Raw genomic sequence first — 19,936 nt, 5'->3', positions numbered from 1 at the left:
CTCAGTGCTTTGTGATGACCTAGAGGGGCGGGATAGGGAGGATGGGAGGGAGGGGATATGGGGACATATGTATGCATATGGTTGATTCACTTTGGTGTATAACAGAAACTAACACAGTATTGTGAAGCAATTATACTCCAATAAATATCTATTAAAAAAATAAAGGAAAGACAGGCAATCAGAAAAAAATAACAGACAAAAGATATGAGCAGGGGACACCAGTTTAAGGAGTTGATGCCAGAGCTTTGGACTTCTGAGAATCCCGAGAGTAGTAAAACTGTTATAACTTGTTAAATAAATGCTTATTCATTATTTTTAAAAAAGGAAAAGATATGACAAACTCTGCTTAATACACACACTTGGAAATTTTATAATGAAGTCAAATGGAACAATGTCATTCACAAAATCTTACCAAATATGCTATCTTAAAAGAAGTTGAAGACTCTCATGACTGAGACCCAGGGCTGACATACTAACTTATACAAACATTAGACATTTTCAATCATTTTGTGATAAACTGTATCATAGGGCAACCCAATCAGCTGAATAGACTCCTTTCATCTCAGTACCTACATCACTTTATTATTATAATCATTTGCCTACATGTCCTCTTCAGGCTACTTCCCATTGTACTGGTTTATACTCTGGGATCCCTATTTTATAGGCCTCCCAAAAGCTTCTCATCATTTTACAGGCTGTATCTCTAATAATGTCCGTGATTATGTTTTAAACACCTTAATCTACTCTATAGTATTGCATTGGTCATGTTAGCAGAATGTGATCAGAAAGCCAAATCTTATAACACCGATGAAAAAGGGGTTAATGATTTTTCAGCTTCATTTCTTGCTGATGAATATGCCACAGATGAATATTTGCAAAATGAATATGAGCAGTTTTAGATGAGTGCTCCTTAAATGTCACTGTGTATTAGTCATGCAAGGATCATTAAGGGGTATGAGGGGTAGACTTGCATATTTCATCTGAGACACAGATTCTCACTGTAGACTGTTACTGTCAGAGTTGCCAGGTTAGACTCTGCTGGTAATGATTATTAATGCAACTGAAGTGTTAAATGGTTCATTTTTCTCCATATACGACATTTCCAAAATATTCAGAAAAAAGGAAACAGTTTTCTGCATGAGTCCTTCAGGGGTGGGAAAGAATACAACGTAAATAAACTGCTACAAAATCCAAAATAAATTGATAAAATGGAAAATATCTTCCATTAAACTTTAACTTTATATATATATATATGTGTGTATATATATATATATATATATATATATATATATATTTTTTTTTTTTTTTTTGGTGGTACGCGGGCCTCTCACCGCTGTGGCCTCTCCCATTGCGGAGTACAGGCTCCGGACGTGCAGGCCCAGCCGCTCCATGGCATGTGGGATCCTCCCAGATCGGGGCACGAACCCGCGTCCCCTGCAGCAGCAGGCGGACCCCCAACCACTGCGCCACCAGGGAAGCCCAACAATATATTAATGTGCCTATTTATAGGCAGAAAGCATATTTCTGCCAATGAACAACTTTAGTGGTTCCGTAGTTCTTTAGGAGAACGTAAATCATTGAGCGTCTTAAATGATACTCACATCAGATACCAATCCCTGGTTTATAAGTATACAAGTACATATAACTAACCTTGAGATGACATCTGCGTCTCCTTAAATATTTATATGACAAACGGGAAATGCTTCACAATCTCTTTCCCAAACACACTGGGTGACCTATCATTTAGATTTTATCGGGATATCAAGTGCTTGAAAGAGTCTTGAGATTGATCAAGGAAGAGATCCTTTGAAACTCACCTGATTGCCCTGACAGTGCATCTGGGCCAATGGCAATTTTCTGCAGAAAGGTGGGGTAGGTCTGGACCAATGGTCTGAGTCAAGCCCTAGAAGCCTTTCTAAGAAATAATACCTCTTCTCAATACCAGGTCACACATAACCAATTCCTTTGACTGAGCAATCATTTACCTTCAGCTTCTCCATCCATAAAGTGAGAAGCAAACACCTCATAGGGATGACAAGGTTGCTTAAGGCTTTTAATAAGGTTCTTTGAAGAAAGCTAATACAATTTGCTTATAATTATAATACAGCAATTTGAATTTAAAGAATTGTTTTCTCCTGAGAGATTCCAGTTACTGAGCATTCTTTGTCAGGGTGGTAAATTATTCTAACTAGGTTAAGGTAGCCAGCAAAGTGTGAAAAATTACTATCAGCATCTTAACTCTGCACGGAAAACAAACTATCACTATAAAATAGCAGAGTCTTTTATCTGGCTGAAATATGAGTAAAGTAGCATATAAATGTGATTTTAAGCCTCATTATTAAACAATGAGGGTTTTTTTAAACTTTTTTAAATTTTTATTTTGTTTATTTATTTTTAGCTGCGTTGGGTCTTCACTGCTGCGCGTGGGCTTTCTCTAGGTGCGGCGAGTGGGGGCTACTCTTCGTTGTGGTGCACGGGCTTCTCATTGTGGTGGCTTCTCTTATTGCAGAGCACAGGCTCTAGGCACGCGGGCTCAGTAGTTGTGGCTTGTGGGCTCTAGAGCGCAGGCCCATTAGTTGTGGCACATGGGCTTATTTGCTCCGAGGCATGTGGGATCTACCCGGACCAGGGATCCAACCCGTGTCCCCTGCACTGGCAGGCAGATTCTTATCCATTGGGACACCAGGGAAGCCCAACAATGAGTTCTTAAATTGAATAGAAATCCCTATGAAAGAAAGATAATTCAATGGTGTCTACTGTTATTCCTATGATGTTTTCAGAATCCAAAGCTTTATATTAAAAGCTATAATTAAATTTCTAAATGTTAAATCATATCATTAAAAAAACTTCCTTTTTTCTCAGTAGAATAAAAATGATTTTCACTTCCTGACAAAAATATGATTTCTCTGAGAGAGGTCTTTCTTGTCTATCTAACTCTATTTATCTCTCTCCTGTGCATAATCAAGTAGAAAGTCTTCAAAGGCAACTCAAATGATTCAATAAAGCAGCCCTACATATCACAACCTCATTAAATGAGCTTGAGGTAGAAGTAGCAGGACACGCATGCATCTTAAATGTACTCAGGCCAAACAGGAGGGGGAAACTATAACTTCCCTATCACTTCAGACAATTTTCACGAAATAATATGCTCCATTCCCATTCCCATTATTTTAAGTCCTGTATTATAATTGTGAACATAATCATCTAATTAATTAAGATGTTAGGGACCAAGAAAATTAAATGACAGGTCCAGGAATCTTAAAAAATCAGAAAGACACACACACACAGAGGTTTGGGACCAGTCCCTCACTTGGTACTGAGGGCTTGCAGAGAACTATAAACATGGCTTCCCAGCATCCTTGTCTCCGTTAATCCACCCTCCATACTCCAAGTATCATCAGGATGAAGCCCAAATGTCGTAGCAGCACCCGTACAGCCCTTCAGGTTTTTTCCTCTTTCTCCTAATCTCTTCAGATTCATTTCTTGCTATTCCTCTATGTACATTTCATGCTCTTTCCCCGACATGCTATACACATACAAATGTACATATATGCTCACAACACACAGACTTTCTTATGTCTTCACATTACTCAGAACTCCTATTCATCCTTCAAAACCCCCTTTGAGGACCTCTCCTCCAGGAAGCCTTCCCCGGCATCAAATCCCAGTCTGTATTCCTGTAGTACCCTATTTACTGCTGTCATAGTGCTTTTCATAGTCTGCCTTTTCTCAGTTTTCTCTATAAACTGTGTGCAGCTCAAGAACAAAGGTTCTGTCTGCTTTATTCCTGCAGCCTTGGGGCCTGGCACAGAGACTGAGACATACTGAGTATTTGGATCTGGCCTCTGCTAGTGCTAATAAGCTGGTCAAATACCTAAGACATGCATGTACAATGTGATGCAATTAAACAAAACAATAGGTCATGTCAAGCTTTGAAATATGGAATCTCGTGTTAATTGACATAAGAAGGCTTTTTAGAGAAACAAGAATTTAAACTGAGCCCCCAGGAGCAAAGAAATGGAGGCGAGCAAAACAGTATGACAACCAGGAAGCCAAAATGGGAGCCTAACAGCAGGGGAATGAACACAAAGAGACAAATCCAAGCAATAGAAGAACAGAATATAATAATGTATTATGCACTTAAAAGCCTATTAAGAGGATAGATCTCTTATTAAGTGTTCTTACCAAAATAAAATAAAAGACCCGATGTCACTCTTATAAACTATTATTGGGAATGTTAAAGTTGTACAGCCTTTCTAAAAGGCAGCTTTTCACCACTAAAGCCTTAAAATATACATCCATCACCACTATCACCACACTGTTGACCTTATTCCTTTCTCTAGCTATTGATACAATAATTCTACCTCTAGCAACTTTCCTAAAGAAACAATTAAGAATATGTGAAAAGACACATATGTATAAAGCTGTTCATTAGAGTATTCTGAAAATTAGCCAAAAAAAGAAAATAATTTCCCGTTAATAGAGGACTCCTTAAATAAAGCATCACATTCCATGTAATGAAATATCCAATTGATACTTGAATATTCATTTTCTGTTGTTATCATGATATAGTAATAATAGTATTAAATGAAAATGCTAGAATGTTAAAGATATTGTAAGTTTATAAAAAGCATTTACATTGTTATTTTATTTTTAAATATATTGACAGGAAAACAACTGAAAATATAAGAACATGTTAATGATGGAGGAGTCATAGGAACTTTTTTGTTTTATTTCTTTGCATTTTATATATTTTCTAAAAGAATAGTCTATTTTGTAGTAAGAAAAATAATAAATTCATCTCGATTGACATAAAATCTTTACTGCTTTAGGAAATGAAGGAGAAGAATAAGTTGGATAGGAAGATTATTTGGGGGGAAATGCTGAGGTTATTTTAGAATTATATCTTATAGAATGATTGATAGAATCCAATGAGATCAAATGTGAAAGAACTCTGAGAACTGGAAAGCATAGTGATTGCATTTCTTGAAACCTCTTCTCAGGAATGTTTATAGAGCCTATGTCAAAACATTGCATGGGGGCTTCCCTGGTGGCGCAGTGGTTGAGAGTCCGCCTGCCGATACAGGGGACACGGGTTCGTGCCCTGGGCCAGGAAGATCCCACATGCCGTGGAGCGGCTAGGCCCTTGAGCCATTGCTGCTGAGCCTGCATGTCCTGAGCCTGTGCTCTGCAACGGGAGAGGCCACAGCAGTGAGAGGCCCGCGTACCACAAAAAAACAAAAAACAAAAAACAAAAAAAACATTGCATGGTATAATAAAGGTAGAATATTCTGAGTTGAGCAAAGTTAAGGGGATTTTCACTGCAGGACATATCAGAACCTTTAATATGCTGGTTTTTGCTGTGGAAATTTAAGAGGGCAATATAATATGCATTGTTTCCCAAGCATAATTGACCATTTTCTCACGGAATATCTGATAGGACCTATGTTTCATAGAACACACCTTGGAGAGATGTCTGCATTAAAAAATGCAGTGTAATGGTCATTTTGAAGTGATTACAAGCACCTATAAATACAGGACTGGCACAATCAATGTCAGAGTCATCACCATAGTCAGGTTTTCTCAACCTTGGCATTACTGATAATTGGGGGCATATAATTCTTTGTTGTGGGGGACTGTCCAGTGTACTGTGGCATGTTTAGCAGCACCCCCGGACTCTACACACTAGGTTGCCAATAGCAACCACCACCTCCCTTCACCCAGCTGTACCAACCAAGAATGTCTGCAGACATTGTCAAATGTCCCCAGCAGTGACGAAGCACACTGATTTGAGGAGTTAAGCTAGGAAGCTTTGGCTGAGGTCAGAATTCCCAGGCCCAGTTCTTCAGTCTTTTTAAATATAAGCTGCCTTAACATTTGCAAAATGTCTGTGTGCTCTAGCAAATGCAGAATGTCATCATGTTACTTTTCTAAAACACTATGTCAAAAAGAACCATCTGTTAAAATGCTACATTGCACATGTTCATCATTTTATCTATATAACATTTTGATGAATGCTTAATTTTAAAAGAACATTTAAAAAACAACTATGACTTTTACAAACAAATGAAAATATCCTCTTTTTAATGTTAACTGCAACAAATAGGTGTGCTATTGGGCAAATCAGTTACTCAGAGCCTTGGTTTCCTCACATACACACAAAAAAATGAGGCTTAGGTCATTGGCCAAGATAATTTCTAGAGTCCCTCCCAATGCTAAAAATCAATACAAGCTTTTATTTTTCATTTATGATATAAAACATTTTACACATCGAACTTATTTTTTGGTTGTTGCAACACTTTCAGTTGGGAAAATGGTACATTCAGACATTGAAATGAATTATATTCAAAAGAAACCAGGAGTATAACCAACCTTCTTTATACTTTGGAAACCCAATGAGCAGCTGGGGAAATAAGCTATGAGTTTATCAAAAACAATAATACAAATATATGACATGAGGAATGAGAAGGGAGATTTAACTTCAGAAACAGAGATTTTTAAATTATGAGCAAATACTATGCTAATATTGAAATTAGAATTATTGATGAAAGAATTTTCTAGGGAAGAAAGATGAAAGAAATTGAACAAGCTACCCAAAGAGAAGCCAAGCTCAGTTTTATGGCAGAATTCTTTCTTCAGTTTTTTAAGGAACGACCATACGACCCAGCAATCCCACTACTGGGCAAATATCCTGAGAAAACCATAATTCAAAAAGAGTCATATTCCAAAATGTTCATTGTAGCTCTATTTACAACAGCCAGGACATGGAAGCAACCGAAGTGTCCATCAACAGATGAATAGATAAAGAAGATGTGGCACATATATACAATGGAATATTACTCAGCCATAAAAAGGAACAAAACTGAGTTATTTGTAGTGAGGTGGATGGACCTAGAGACTGCCATACAGAGTGAAGTAAGTCAGAAAGAGAAAAACAAATACCGTATGCTAACACATATATATGGAATCTAAAAAAAAAAAAAAAAGGTCATGAAGAACCTAGGGGCAAGATGGGAATAAAGATGCAGACCTACTAGAGAATGGACTTGAGGATATGGGGAGGGGGAAGGGTAAGCTGGGACAAAGTAAGAGAGTGGCATGGACATATATACACTACCAAACATAAAATAGATAGCTAGTGGGAAGCAGCCGCATAGCACAGGGAGATCAGCTCAGTGCTTTGTGACCACCTAGAGGGGTGGGACGGGGAGGGTGGGAGGGAGGGAGATGCGGGAGGGAGGAGATATGGGGACATATGTATATGTGTAGCTGATTCACTTTGAGGGAGGAGATATGGGGACATATGTATATGCATAGCTGATTCACTTTGTTATAAAGCAGAAACTAACACACCATTGTAAAGCAATTACACTCCAATAATAATGTTAAAAAAAAAGAATTCTTTCTTCAAAGCACAGATCATTCTTTTAACTCCTCCAGTGTAGAAAAATCTTTAAAACTTGTTGATTGTTTTTAAAAGCTATCATAATCCTGATACTAGAGCCAGAGTAATATATCACCCCCAAAAGAATATTAAAATAACAATCTCACTAACATAAATGCAAAACTCCTAAGCAAAATTTTAGAAAATCATATCCTGTAATGAATCAAAGGGAGTATCTGACATAATTAGATGGGATTCAATGCATCCGTTAATCCATTCAACATATGCTTATTAAGTATCTATAGTACAAATCATAATTCTCAGTACTTGGGATATATCATCTTTTAAAACAAAGATCTCTGCCTTGTGGAAATTACTTTATAGCGGGGACTAAACTGGCATCATTAAATTACACAGTAAGTTAGTAATAAGTGAGACAGGGAAAGAAAAATTAGAGTGGGGTAAGGGGATTGGGGTGATGAGAACAGGAGGTGGGTTGCAATTTTAAATAAGGTCAGGAATAGACCTCCAATGAGTTGATAGCATTCGAACAAAAACAGGAAGAAGACCTGGGAGTTAGTCTCGTGGATACTGTTAGGAATAACATTCTAGGTAATGGATACAGCCAGAGCAAAGGCCCTAAAGGCCAGATTATGTCTGGCAGGTTCAAAGAACAACAGAGGTCTGTGGGGCTGGAGGAGAGCAAGGTATGGGAGGAGTAAGAGACTGGGGTCAGAGAAGTAACAGGGCCAGATCCGATAGGGCTGCCTTATAAAGGCTTTAGCTTTTACCCTGAGTAAAATGGGGAGACTTGGGAGATTTGAGCAGAGCAATAACACAGATGATCTATGTTGTAAAAGAATCACTCTGGCTGTTGTATTGAAAGTAGACGATAGCGGGAAAGGATGGGATCAGGGAAAACAAGAGATTATTGTATATTGCAGGCAAGTGGGTAGTTAGACCAGTGTGGTACCTGGGAAGGTGGTAAGAAGCAATTGGAGTCTGGATATATTTTGAAAATACAGCCATCAGGAATTGCTGATGTATTGGAGAGAGAGGAGGTGACAGTGACTCCATGGTTTTAATCCTCAATACGTGGAAAGATGAAGCTGCTATCAAGTGCAATTGGAAGGCTATAAGTTGAGGAAGTTTGAAGGAACCAAATCAAATAATGTTCTGAACATACTGTATGTAAGAGGAATTTAGACATCCAAGAGGAGACGTTAAGTAGGCAGCTGGATAAACACATTTGGAGCTTGAGAAAGAGTCTAAACCAGAGATATAAATTTATAAGTCTTCAGCATATAGCTAGTATTTAAAGCATGAGACTCAATAATTTCAAGGGTAGAAAGCAATAAATGAAAGATTTATTTGTAGCACTTGAACATTAAGAGATTAGAGAGAAGAAATGAGCAAAAGAAACAGAGGGAGAGAAAAAAAAAGTAGGAAGCAAGCTAGAAGAGAATGGTGTTCTAGTAATGGTGTTCAAGTCTGTCCAAGTTCAGTAAAGTAAGGATGGTTCAACGTAAGAGAACCTATAATTATATTAACAGAATTATTTTGATATAATTAATGAAATACTTATAGGTCAAAGAAGAAAAGTTATATCATCATCTTAACAGCTGCCAGAATGTTATTTGATAGAATTAAAGGCTATTTAAAAAGATATGTGATCAACTAATAGCCAATATCCTACAAGTGTGAAACAGTGGTAACATTCTCACTGAAGACAGGAACAAAAGTAGCATGCCTACAAGTACCACCATAATCATCTTTTTTTTTTTTTGAAAACTTCCATGAATGAAATATGCAATGTCCCTTTATAAGAAAAAAATGAAATAATGAGTTATGTATATTAGAATGCAGGACAATATGATTACTTAAAAATCTTCTGAAAAATCAATTTTAAAACTTTGTAATTAATAAGAGAATTAAGTGAGGAGATTAGTCACAAAGTAAATAAAAAAAATTTTTTTACTATAAAAAATAACTAGTCAAAAATTATAAAGATCTTATTTTCAATAAGCGCAAAAAGATAAAATATCTAGAAGTAACAGGTGATATGATAAAAATGTGGCTACTGAAAGTGCCAGTTACAAAGCATGTAACTTTAGCCAAAAGGATATAAGAGCACTAACCTGTGTCATACAAGATATCAAGTAGAATGGTCTGCATTACTCCTTTCCTCAGCATTTTTATAAGACCCATACCTGGAGTCACCTGCCTCCTCAGCTTTCTCTTAGGCTATGGGATCAATTTTATTTCTTGTTGGTGACATTTTGGTATCTCCAGCCCAGGCAGCAGTCATTTCTCTGATCAAACTAGATGCACATGATCGTCACCATTATTTCCCACCTGGAATATATTACTTTAGGACAATAAACATGCATTTTCAGAGCCACAAAGTTTCCTATCTCTTAGCTCCTTTCTATTTAGTATATATTTGTTATTCTGGAGAGAATAGAAAAAGGAAATTTTAAGAGCCATTGAAATTATAAGGAAGTTTTAATTTTGGTGCAATAAAATATAAAATCTTCCAGTAAACTTTACATGATAATAGGTCAGGTTTGGAAGAGTGAGCCATAGAGAGCATCAAAACTTTTATCTCAACCCAAATAGATATTTGAACCTCTGAAAAGATTTCCAAAAATTGTGATTGAGGCCTGTCAGAATGCTGGACCTAGAGGGATGGTTTTTATTAGATCTCTTCCCCTTGAAGAATGTGTCATAGTCACGTGTCAGATTTCAGAGAACAAACTGAGCATTCATGAGCAAAAGGCAATACAGACAAAAAGGATTTATGCACTGTCCAAAATGGCTGGAAACCGGAATTCTAGTTCAACCTGCCTGTTCATCCTATTAATTCTAGTTCATACGTTATAGCTGTGTAGAACTTCAGCAAAGCAGCTTAATTTTCACATTAGGCACCTGAGGTCTCACATAGGCTTGTTTCAGAAGACAAAACCTAACTTCTTAGAGATTAAAAGACTTGCCCGAGGTCACAAAGACAGTGAGAAGCAAAGCTCAAGGTTGAACTCAGGCCTCCTGACACCAAATCCAGGGTCTTGCCACTACATCTGCATAGCCCTGGACCAACCAGATCTCTTCTCTAAAGACTCAGTTTCCTCATCTCTACAATATACAACACTAAAGTTCCAGTCCTTCTGGGTCTAAATTCTTTGTGTTTTATAGACGTTTAAAAAGAGGTTTGAAGTAAATTTAAATGTATATTATAAATGGATATTTATATCCTATGGTCAGTGAAAAAATCTTTTTATTGAATTTTTGTAATCTCATACACATCCTTCTTAATTTTTGACACCACCAGTGTAATCCTAATCCTCTAATTTCAATTTTTGAAACCTAGCTAGTTTTACTACTGGAGCAATCCTGTGGTATAGATGGTACCAATCATTACAACACTTGTCTGCTCAAGCACTTTTTTATATTTCATCACATTCTAAATCTTATCTCTTCTGTTTTGTGTTCAAGTTCTCTCTGATTTGGTCTTATCTCATTTATCTAATCTTACTTCCCACCTTGAACTGCATTCACTTATGAGATCAGTGTCCTTGTCAACCAAAGAAGCCAGAGTTCAATTTCACATTTGTGTCTTTGGTTACACTGTTCCCTTACCTGGAATTATTTCCCTGACATTCCACATATTTTAGTGCTATGTCTCCTTAAAGACTGCTCACTTTCTGCTATCACCTCAAAACCTCTTACTGCTACAACACTGCTAACACCTCTTTGGCCAGCTTCTCCTCTAAAAGCCTCAAAATGCCCAGAGAACTCATGGTCTCCTCTTGAAGGTCCTAATTATATTTAGTACATAGATATTTTTCTGTTTGTGACCACAGAGAATTGTTCATGCCCACCTATGTTCAAAGATAAAGAAAGATCTAGTTCTTTTGTGTTCAGTGCGCTACTACGTTATCACCAATACTTGAACTCTTAGTAAAACAGTCATTCAGTATATTATAAACTATGCCCTCAAATTATTTTATAGAAATCCTATTATTTTATATTGTTCTGGATGAACTACCTTAGTTTTAATTGAGAAATATTTCCTCAAGCACAGAACTTAAAGGAAAACTAACCAAGTTGATTAACCAAATTTCTCATATATTGCTAGAGTCTAATGTACATAACTACTTTAATATAAAACATCATTTTAGTATAAAATTACAAGTATAAGACATATTAAAGCAATAAAAAATTTATACATAAAATGTAAAAAAATAGAGATTCTTAAGTTCTATAATATTGCTACTTTATGGGCAAGATGTAATATTCAAAATATTCTAATAGGTGAGGTATGAAATATACCTTACAGTTCTTGGAAAAGCTTAACTTTATACTTCCCTGAAGGCTTAAATCTGAACAACTTACTTGGAAAAAAGAGTCAGTTGAATTTAATGACTATTCCTCCCTGAATAATTTTCTGCTGACTGTTGAAAGCATAGGTCTTTTTCCTTTAAATTTTTTAAGTAGGGAGAAGACAGTCATGTTACCTGTGAAACAAACCAAGAAGACTGTACATCTATTTAAAAATTGAGTTAATTTTTAAAATAATAAGCATGGTAATTACTGTGATGCATGATACTTGGAGGGAAGAAGGACATGGTCCTTCTGGAAAAAGCACTGGCTTTGGACTCATAAGACCCAAGTTAAAGGACAGATTTTAACAACATAATAGTGGTGTGAATGTGTATATGAACTTTTATGAATAATCAGTTTTCACATCTGTAAAATAATCCCATAAGACCTTCTATCATCTGACACGGTAAGAAGTTAGATGTACGTATTCCATGTAATAATGTATGTGAAAACACTTTGTATTACTGTTGAGGTACTATATCATTTTTTCAAAAACTTTTCTTGTCCTTGTTTATGATTATAAAAAAGTTTGTCAAATAAAATAAGAAATGCAAACTTTATTTAAAACTTTAAAAATTTCAAATTACTAATAATTTTACCATACAGGAATAATTATTACTCTTTTCCAGTGTGTAACTTTCTAGCTTTTCTTCCATGCATATATATGCTGATATACATATATCTTTTAAAATTTTGCATTATGCTACACTTATTGCTTTAAAAGCTGCTTTTCTCATGTAAAAAATAGTACATCAATTTAAGTCATCATTAGGTATACGTGACAATGAGGACACATAAATGTGGAAAAAAGTTTTCCACAATCGAAACCAATATTGGGGGACTCAGGTAAATAAAACAAAGATAAAAAGTGTGTAGTGAGGAGGCAACTTGACATTGAAAATCTCTCCGGGAACCCCTGAATGTATAACACAAAGGACCCTCAAGATTAGAGTCTCCCTGATTTTCCAGTGAGGGCCACCCCAAATGTCCTCCAGCTGGGAGCCCTATATTTTCACAGGCAAGGGCAGCTCACACCTCAGACTTCATACTGGAACCAGATGGAGGAAGAGAAAGTAGGTGGGTGCTATGGTGCTCTGACTAGATCCCCTCTTCAGATCAGAGGCACCCACGCCCTGGATGCTGGGGTTGTCACTGTTGGTGCATAGCTGTCTGCTTGCTTGGAATGCCCTTGGCTGGGAACTGCCTCACCCAGAGTTGGCTCCCAGCCATTGACTCCTGATGCAGGGATCAGGGTTTGTCCTGTTGCCTCAACTGAGAGCAAGCCTATAGGGCCTTCCTCACTTTCTTACAGGGGTATCTCCAGAGAGTTTCCCCTAAACCAACTTTCTCCCAGTATACTCAGTCTCAGAGTCTGTTTGCAGAGTACCCATGACAACTTCTCCAGGAAGAAGAAAAAACAAAACAAAAACCTGAAAAGCGCTCAGTTACAGAAAGGAAAAAATTAAGTTTTATAGCAAGAAATAGAAGGTTGAAATCCAGAGCCACTTTAAATAAAATACCGTTACTGGATAGCACTTTGCCAGTTACTAAAGACTTTCACATATATTCCCATTTGATCCTTACGATAGCCCGGTGAGATGTGTTTTATTATCTCCATTTTATAACTTAAGCATCTGAGAAAAGTAGACTGAATAGTATGATTTATGGAGAAATAGTCCTACTCAAAGATCCCTCCTCTAACCCACTGACTCTCTGAAACTCTAAGATTTATCAGATACCTATAGAAGAGTTAAGGGAATGTCTTTAATTTCTTTAGTGTTAATTGTATTCCTTTCTCCACAGTTTCTGAGATGTAGTTTTAATGGAAATTTTTAGGAGATGAAATGGTGGAGTAATAAAGGTAATCTTAGAGGATAATCCTCTCTCCTCAACCCCCATACCTCATACACTGGCACATCCTACATTTTCAGTCTCAATCTCCCACTGTTCCCCATCTCATGGCACATCCTCTAGCTAAGCTTAAATTCTGTTCTTCAAGCAGGTCCAACTCCTCCACATTTTACACAGGAGTTTGGTTTGCTCTGCCTGGAATGCACTTCATACCCCTTTGTGCTTAGAAAAGTCCTATTCACCCTTCAAGATATATTTCAAGTTCTTTAGACTACTTTTTCAGATAGAGTTGATCTCTTATTTCACTACTCCACATTCTTTCTTTTATGTCTCTGTGCCCTTGTTCATGATCTTGGAAAAATGGTCTTGTAATTATCTGCTTACATGTCTAATTCAACCATTAGACTCTGAGGGGACAGAACTGCATCTAGTTCGTCTTTGCATTCCCAGGGCTTTATTCATTTTCTGGTAGGTCATGGGTTCTCAATAAATGTTTACAGAATACATGAATGAATAGGGACTGGGCTGGGTAAAAAGCCACAGAAGGATTGCATGGAGGCAGTTTAAATGATTAAAGTGAGTTTTGAAAGGTAAGTAGGAATGTTAGGGTGACTTAGATAACTTTTATCACGTGGTTTATATTACCACATTTTACTTTATTAATTTTAATAGTTTTGAACTTGCATATTAAAAAATATAATGGATCTGAATTTCACAAAGTAGACAGGAGAAAGAAAGGGGGATCTGGAATGCCACGTCAGACAACAGCAGAAGGCACTTCTGTCAATAGGGCTACAGAAGCTCCATCTTATATACCCATAGCCAGATAGTAGTAGTGACTGGTTTACAAGAAACTACCTTATATAAGAGTGATTGTTCTGAAAAGTTTACCAAAAATTTGACTATTTATGATTACAAGAAGTTAGAAACATATAATGTTCAAAATTGACTTCAGAGAGAAGAATCTGGTCGTACTCAAAGGACAGTAAAAAAAAAAAAAAACTAAATAAATCTTTTAGGAGAGATTTATAATGGTTTCCTCTTGGATTCAAGGCAAACACAAAACAAAATTACCATTAACTCTAAAGACATAAAATTATGCTTTTAATACTTTAAAAAAGCATTTAAAAGTGTTTTTATACTGCTGGATTCCATACACAAAAAAGGAGTTTTATATTTTAATATATAACATGTATGTGCAATTCCCTGAAATACCTGAATTGTGTGTGCAATGTTTTTCTGTTCTATAAATCAACCTGTTCAGAAAATAATAGAGAAATTCAACAATTGACAGTTATTATTTTCTCCTGAATCTTGCTATAAGTGTTGCTTAGATAATACTCTATTTTATGAATATTTTAGTAATCAAATTATTACTTATTATTCAACTTGAAAACATAAAAGTTAAGTAAAACATCAATTTGCTGCTATAAATGGTTTCTAAGTAACACAATTTGAAGTTCTAAAATTAAATTACAGAAGGAATGTGTTCAATAATTAAATAAACACTTTAAAAGTAACTATTAGTCTAATTCTCTTGAGCATAGCACCCACTCATTTCTATAATCTAAGATTTGTCCCTTTGTTTTATCACATTTTGCCAAGTATTGGGTTGGCCAAAAAGTTCGTTTGGGTTTTTTTTGTTTGTTTGTTCGGGTTTTTATACGATCTTATGGAAAAACCCAAATGAACTTTTTGGCCAACCCACTACAACTTAAGACTGCCACTATCTATACATGAGCCAAACCAAAATGAATTTTCTGCACAACATTGCATAAGGATTGAGGCATGGCAAACAAAGCTGCTGACCTTGGGAATGGTACAGGAGAGTGATGTAACACATGTACCTATAACACTTTATCTTGGCTAGTGTTAGTATAACCCAGATTACCTAAACCCTGACCCACTAAATCTGAGGAGCTCGGTATGAGTTTACCCCCAAAATGCTATGGTTTTTAAGTTAAAAATCACAGTGACTCATGAGAACTGAGGATCATTAACGAATCATGTACTATTCTATTGGGTGTGTAAAATACAATTTAGTTGTCTTTAGGACATTATTCTAAAATACAGTTGACCCTTGAACAACTCGGGTTTGAATCACAGGGGTCCATGCAGAATTTTTAATAGCAAATACTACAGTGCTACACGACCCGCAGTTAGTTGAATCCAAGGATGAGGAACTGAAGATATGAAGGGCCGACTGTAAATTACACGTAGATTTTGATTGCAAGGAGGGTGGGTGCCCCTAACCCCAGCATTGTTCAAGGTCCAACTGTAGTTCCAAAATTGTTTTGGCAAGTTAATATGAAGCCATTTGCATTTGAAATATGTAATCTTGTCAAGTTCACCTTATTTACTTCATGGAAACACTAAAGAAACACAACTACCTTTCTACTGTCTCAAAATTTATGGTCAAATTCTAAATGTGGTGTTGAATCTCCTCCATTTGCTCTCCCCTCCCCAGATATGTTCTCCATCCTTCTCCACCATGCTCTGTACCCAGGAGGCTGACCTCTATGCTTTGCCTTCTGGATTCTGCTTGGGTTTGGCCAATGAGAAGCACCAGTAGCCGATCAGAGGGTGGAAGGAAAGAGAGATGGGGGTATTTATTTCCCTGGCCCCCTTTCTGCCAGGAGCGTGTTAGCAGTGGCTACATTTCTCTATCTAAGCCTACAGCTCCTGCCGGTCCCCCTCTGCTTCAGCTACAGCTCTCTGGGGATTCTGGTAACCCCTCCTTCCCCTACGGATCCCCTGTGGTTGTTAGCCTTGTTGAGTTACCTTAATTCTGCCCTCACGTTACAAATAGTCTGTTCATTAAATAAGCCTAATTACCAGAGTGGAGAGTGCCATTTGTTTCCTGCCAGGACCCTAAGTGATACAAGTAATAAAGCAGAATATGTACTATTTTAGAAAAAAGAAATATTTTCTTCCCTGCTTCTTTCCTGCTAAACTGAATTACCCCTTTAGATACTATTTCAGTTTATTAGGGAAAAACAATTATTTTGAGAAGAAACTATATTTCTCAAATATAGGGGACCATGAATTCTATTTCTACAGTACCCACCAAGCATCACAGTCCCCTGATTACTAGAGTATAGTAATGTGCATCTATTAGGCAATCAGCAAATGGTCATTGGTTTCAAACACTGAAATCTAACCAAAATAATTTCTATAGGTGATTATTTTATGATCCCAACTACCTCAGTAATGTTACCTGGGACAAAACTAATCATTTAGCAAAAACGAACGAACAAACAAACAAAAAACCTTATCAGTCAAATAGGAAAGAGCACATAGTAGTTTCAAACTCAAAAGCTTTTGAAATTTTTAGGACCACCTTTGGGAATTGTCAGTGAAATTGAATAAGGCAGGTGGATAGGAAAGAGATAACAGTTTTTAATCAAATACAAATCTAGTAACTGCATATGTTTACTGATGGACACAATTTAGTTTTTACTTAAGGTGTGAATTAACTTTATATGTATTTTTAAGAAAATTTCTTAAGAAGCAGGTGGATCTAATTAAAACAGACTTTCCGTCTCCTGAATTTTCGTTATCATTACAAAATTACACATGGCCATCTTATAATATTTCAGTAATTACAATAGATAAATTGGAAGGGAAATAATACATAAATAAGGCACATAATGTTATTCCACAGCAGATTCAAATAAACATTGAAGTGTTTTTCTTATTCCTCATTCTTACCAAGTAGGTTATAAAAAGTTATTTGCACAACCTAAAAATAGAAAATTTGTAGAAATTGAATCTTGCAGAAATTTATTTAACTTTTCATTATGTAAATCGAAGAATCAGAGCACCCACAGCTTTGACAAATGAAGATTGAGTACCCTATTTGTTTTGGTTAGTTCACTCCCTTTCACAAGCCACAGTCCTACAAGTGAGAAGGGCCCCATTCCAGCTGGAAAGACAAAGGCTTTTAAGTCCAGAACAAGCTACTCTGCCCATCTACAACCTTGTCTCACTGAGGAAGATCAAGAGACAAAGGGATCAGCAAGTCTAGGCAATGAGGATATGTGCTACCCAAGCCACATTTGAGAAAGTCAAGGACAAACCTGAGACTATGCAGATAGTTCGTAACATGCTCTGTGCATAATCAGAAGTTATACTTAATCACTTTATGACAAAGTACTCAAGCCTCGGCAGCTTAGAAATGTGATGCTCTAGCTTACAAATATTGTGCCATGAAAAGTAAATATAACAATAAAAATCTTCAGAATGATGAACATTGTTCATTTTGGAGCCACTAAAAAAGTAGTTTTCCCTACTTAATGGAATCTAACTCATCATACAAAAAACAGTAATTTCTTACACAAAAAGGTATCATAATTCTTAAAATTCTACAATATAAATTTTAAAGGTAGATAATTATAATACTAAAGTTCATGAATATTAATGTAGAGAAACATTTCAAATATCAAATTGGAAAAGCATTTATTCTAAGAGAATGTTTTTTAAAACCTTCTAATTACAATGCATTGTTCTCTTTTTCTCAATCTGTGATCCTGAAAAGCAAAGTTCTTGGTTCTTTTCCTCTTAGAAGTTCAGGAGAGTCATTAAAATTGTTTTATGGTGGCATTTTAAAGTAATATTTATTTTGTGATAAGGTAAATTTTTCATTTTAAAATACAGAAAAATGTAAAGAAGAAAAAATCATCTATAATAAGCCAACCAAAGACAGCCATTGTTTACATTCCAGTACTGACTATGCCATTTGATTCCTGTCTTATCTATTTAACATCATATCATCAGTATTTTCCTGTGAGTTAGATGTATCATAATTTAGCTATTATAAATAACACCTTAATTTGAACACCTTTTTAATTAAAGTTTTGTCTGAATCTTGAAAATCTCTTTAGGATTGAGTTATAATACTGAGAGAAGGAAAACTAACATTTCTGAGATACTTCATATAGATGATGGTTAATGTTCTCGAAAGAAACACTCCCTGTTGTTTAAAACTATTAATTTTCTGTGATTTTAGATTTCAAAGTTCATAGAAAAAGAAATAAAATACACTCAAGATGCTGAACACCTACCATAAGAACAAAGTTTATAGGATAACTAGTGATTAAAAAGCACTTTTATTTGAAAATCATTTCTGAATTATATATACTGGCTACCCTTGGCAAAGAAAAATTACACTGGAAGGAGTTAAACAGGCCAGGAAGACTTTATTCAAGACTAATGCAATATGGGTGAGAGGTTGAATTCAACTCCCCTGGGACAAAAGTCAGGAGAGTTTTTAAGTGCTGGGATGAGCTAGTGGAAAAGTACTGAAGGACATCAGGGGTGCGGTGGTCAACGAGATTAGGCCATCTGTGTCTGCCAGTTGGAACCTACAGAAGTTAGGCTCCTACCCTCTCATAGAGGCTGAGATCTGGGGCATCATCTTTTTCGATAATTTCATTTCAGAGGGATGGCGCCCAGTTCCTTGAGAAAGGCAGTCCTGAGTTATAGATTTATATCTCAAGGAGGCAGAAAAATAATTTACAATTACAAGTTTTCTAATGTAAGCGCTCTAAGAAAAGGAAGGTCGGGAGCCTGGAGTCAGGAAGGAGGCTGTGTAAAGCTAAGTCAAGTTGAGGGGAATCTTAAGGCCTTCTTGGTCACTATCACCAATGAGGACCCTGCCCCATTGTATCGGATGGCTGGTTTTATGGACATGAAAACCAGAGAAGAAATATCTGTCTTGAGGAATATCATTTCCTATTAGTTTGTCTTATGACTAAATAGTAAGAAAGGACACTCAGTAGCTGCTGCTGACTGAATCCTTCTAAAGATGTATAAATACACCAAGTGCCAAGCATTTAACCTATTTTTCCTGGTGATCTCAAAAATCTCAGCTACATGGGATAAAATTCCCATAGGCCACCACTGGCCTGTGACGTGAATGAGAAGTAAACCTTTAGTGCAATAAACTCTAAATATTTGGGGGGATTTTGTTACTAAGTAACTACCTCCCTCCACCCCCAACTAATTCAACCTGGAAGAATTAGTAGGAATTCAAAAGGTGAACAAGAGAAGAATGAAAAGCACCCTCTAAACTTCAAGGCAAATTTCCAGTAAGATTTTCAACTACAAGGACCATAGATTATTTCTAAATTTAATTATTTAACCTAATAATATTCAAAATCTAGAACAAAATGCCTATTTTCGACAGCTGGTAACTAGCCATATCTTAGAGAGTAGATCATTATCATGGGCATACCACTCTAGTTAATGAAACATAAAAACTGTTGTATAGACGAATGAATGTTGGGGGGAGGGGAGATAAAACATTCAGTTTATATTCAG

Source organism: Hyperoodon ampullatus, assembly GCF_949752795.1.
Source record: "Hyperoodon ampullatus genome assembly, chromosome: 12".
NCBI classification, from domain to species: Eukaryota; Metazoa; Chordata; class Mammalia; order Artiodactyla; family Ziphiidae; genus Hyperoodon; species Hyperoodon ampullatus.
Note: the sequence above shows the minus strand (reverse complement) of the source record.